Consider the following 4,174-nt stretch of genomic DNA (forward strand, 5'->3'; position numbering starts at 1 on the left):
TACTGTATCTTTTCAAATATGCATGAAGCACTATGAAAATGCATGCTATATTAACCATGATAAAATCTGAATCAGATGCTAAGAGGTGACATTTTGCAATTGAATTACAAAGAGCAGAAACATACAACTACTTGGAAAATGAAAAAGCATTCCTAAATTACACTAGACCTAAAATTTTTAAATGACTATTTAGAAGATTGTAACAAATGGAAAATTATAAATAAAACCATTTGTGCCACAACCAACAAATTTTAGTGAAAATTATGAGGACCAGAAAATTAATTTTATTGAGTAAGATTTAAAATGAAATATGAAAATGAACAAAACATCCAATTTAGTTATCAGGTGAAAAATAAACCCAAAGGAAGCAGAAATTTAAAAATTAATGAAAAAGGATGAATTAGAAATGAAAAAACTGATAAATTCTAGAAATAAGGCTTTGAAAGAAAAACCCAGATAGCTAATATTTTGGAAGTACATTCAAGTAAATAATAAAGAACACACACACACACACACAAAATGAGAAATGAGAAAGTAAATACACCCAGAAGTTTTTTAAAAATATAAACAGCAATGATGAAATGGGGACACTTTTCTAGGAAAATGTAAGTGAATCAAAGAGAAAGACGACCTGAATGGATCAAAAATGATAAGAAAACAATCTCAAAATGTAACATTTATTATATCTCAAATGGCACAGGAAAATATGTGAGTTCTTTATAGCCCTCAAGGAACAGACAATTTCCATGCTATATAAACTATTTGAGTTTATTTTAATGGAATATTTCCAGTTTATTCTCCATAACCCTGATGCCTAAACTTGATAAAGAAAACACACTTATATACCCACATATTCGCCATATACACACATACCTGCAAACGCTACTTACTGACAATACTAATCCAAAAATACCAAATAGAATATCAACACAAATCAAAAATGTAAGTATACTGAAAATACACATAATCAGGTAAATGTGACTTCTGAAATTTAAGAATTGCTATGAGCTTTTTAAAATCTGCTGATATTTCAATTTTTAAAGAAAAAAAATAATACTCCTTATATATATATAAGGGTACTAAGAATAAAGATTTTTCCCTTAAAAGTGAATTCTGTCTTAAAATAGTAGTGGACAATGATGAAACACAGGGGGAGTCCACATTAGAGTAAGCAGCAGTTTTACGAAGGATACCAGATATGACTGTTTTTGCACAATACTTTGGAAGATGGAGCCAATGCAACAAAACAAGACAATCTGATGAATTCTTATAATTAAATAAAGAGGGCAAAAGGAAAACTTAAGAGAAGCAACCAAAATATTTATGAACAGATACAAAACACACACTCTCACATGCACGCACACACCCCACAGTGGCTTTTCACAAAAAATAAAAATAATAATAATATAATATCTAGCAATAAATGCAGGAAGTAGCATTTTAATGAAGAAAACTATTATACTTTACTGAGAGCCATACAAGAGTCTTGAATAAATAAGAACAAATAGCATTTCTGAAAAGAAAGAAATATTTTGTTTGAAATAGTATTTTCAGCATATTATTTCCTCCAAAAATAACCCATTGGTTTCAGTTCTTTTTAACCAAATGCCAAAATTCCTTGAAAAAGGTAGTATAAAAATCCATCTCAAAGAATCAACAAAAAAAAACCCATGAAAAGAAAGTAATGAATGGAAACTAACACCACCAGATAATAACATTTATATATTAATACTTTATATGATAAAACTCAGTAATTAAAGCAATGTGGTGCTGGATTCATTGCCAAATGAATCAAAGGCACAAAGAAGAAATTCCAGAAATAGCGTGCACACATGTTTAGTCACTCAGTTGTGTCCAACTCTTTGTGACCCCATGGATTCCTGTAGCCCACAAGACTCCTCTGTCCATGGGATTATCCCAGCAAGAATACTGGCATGGGTTGCCATTTCCTCCTCCAGGGGATCTTCACTATTGAAGGATAGAACCCACATCTCCTGTGGCTTCTGCATTGGCAGGCAGATTCTTTACCACTGAGCCACCTAGGAAGCTCAGAAATAGACTCTAATACAAATTAAAGTTCAGTATTCAACCAAGATCACACTCAGTATCAGGGAGAAAGAAGAGAATTTTCAATAAATGGCTCTTAAGCAACTAATTACATATATGAAAAGAAAATGTTAGATTTCTGTCCTATACCATACCCCAGAGGCACTGACACTTTAATTATAAAATGAAAAGAAGGAAGTAAAAAGGAAGGGGGATAAAACAGAAGAAAATGTATATTTTTAATTTACTCATTTTAATTGAAGGATAATTGCTTTACAATATTGGTTTGATTTCTGCCATACATCAACGTGAATTAGCCAAAGGTATACATATACATACTCCCACCTCCCACCTTTTCCCACCCCTCTAGGTTGTTACAGAACCCCAGTTTGAGTTCCCTGCATCATACAACAAACTATAAAACTCTCAGAAGAAAAATATAGGCAGAACACTGTATCACATGAATCATAGCAACATCCTCTATGACCCACCTCCTCGAATAATGGAAATAAAAACAAAAATAAGTAAGTGAAACCTAATTAAACTTAAAAGTTTTTGTACAGCAAAGGAAACTATAAACAAGGTGAAAAGACAACACTCAGAATGGAAGAAAATAACAGCAAATGAAACAACTGACAAAGGTCTAATTTCTAGAATATACAAGTAGCTCATAGAACTCAGTACCAGAAAAACAAACCCAATCAAAAAGTGAGCAAGAGAACCTAAGCAAATGTTTGTCGAAAGAAGACATACACATGGCTAATAAACACATGAAAAGATGCTCAACATTGCTCATTATTAGAGAAATGAAAATCAAAACTACAACAAAATATCACCTCACACCAGTCAGAATGGCCATCATCAAAACCTCCACAAACAAGAAGTTCTGGAGAAGAGGGACCCCTTCTTCCATTGCTGGTAAGGTAAGGTGAAGGTAAGGTAAGGTGAAGTAGCTCAGTCATGTCCAACTCTTTGCGACTCTGTGGACTGTAACCTACTAGGCTTCTCCATCCATGGGATTCTCCAGGCAAGAATACTGGAGTGGATTGCCATTTCCTTCTCCAGGGGATCTTCCCAACCCAGGGATCGAACCTGGGTCTCCCGCATTGGAGGCAGATGCTTTAACCTCTAAGCCACCAGGGAAGGCCTTGTAAATTGATACAGTCACTATGGAAAACAGTATGGAGATTCCTTAAAAAAAACTAGGAATAAAACCACCATATGAGCCAGCAATCCCACTTCTGGGCATATACCCTGAGGAAACTAAAACTGAAAAAGACATACATACCCCAATGTTCATTGCAACACCATTTACAATAGCTGGGACATGGAAATGACCTAGATGTCCATCAACAGATGAGTGGATAAAGAAGCTGTGGTACACATATACAATGGAATACTACTCAGCCATAAAAAGGAATGCATTTGCATCAGTTCTAATGAGATGGATCAACCCAGAGCCTATTATTCAGAGCAAAGTTAAGTCAGAAAGAGAAAAACAAATATCATATATTAATACATATATTTGAAATCCAGAAGGATGGTACTGATAAACCTATTTGCAGGGCAGCGATGGAGACACAGACATGGAGAACAGACTTTTGGACAAGGGCGGGGGGAGGAAGGAGAGGGTGAGGTGAATGGAGTAGCAGGGAAGCGTGTACACTATGTGTGTCATTTTAAAATATGGCCTAAACCTAAAAACAAAGAAAGACAACGTTAAAAGAAATACGAAAAAGTTTTAATATATAAGAATCACAAACCTCTTTTTTTTGAGAGAGAGAGAAAGAAGGAATCACTAATTTTTAAGCAAAAGCATATATCTGGGGAAGGTATTTTACTGTGTATCAGAGTTCTTTAAAGAAATAAGATCAATAGAAAATGAGCAAAGAATATCAGCAGGTGATTTCAAAAGGGAAACAAAAAACAAGCAACAAGAAAAAATATTCATTAGTTTATGTAGACTAAAATACTACTTTTCATTTTTTTTAATTCCATTCTGACAAGCTTACACTAGAAAACATATCTCTCCAAATATTATTAATGGGGGTCTAAATTGGTTCAGACTTTCTGGAGGATAATATACCAGTAAGTATCAAGAATTGATTTAAATTTTTAAAATTTACTT

The 4,174-nt window shown here is 33.7% G+C and overlaps 1 non-coding gene across 1 annotated transcript; it reads right to left on the bottom strand.

Moving 5' to 3' along the window:
* Window positions 1-3,117: 3,117 nt before the first annotated feature.
* On the bottom strand, window positions 3,118-3,189 carry TRNAW-CCA (transfer RNA tryptophan (anticodon CCA)). Its single transcript has one exon. It is a non-coding gene; the product is annotated as a tRNA-Trp (tRNA).
* Window positions 3,190-4,174: the final 985 nt, after the last annotated feature.

Source organism: Budorcas taxicolor, chromosome 22, assembly GCF_023091745.1.
Source record: "Budorcas taxicolor isolate Tak-1 chromosome 22, Takin1.1, whole genome shotgun sequence".
In the NCBI taxonomy this organism is placed as follows: Eukaryota; Metazoa; Chordata; class Mammalia; order Artiodactyla; family Bovidae; genus Budorcas; species Budorcas taxicolor.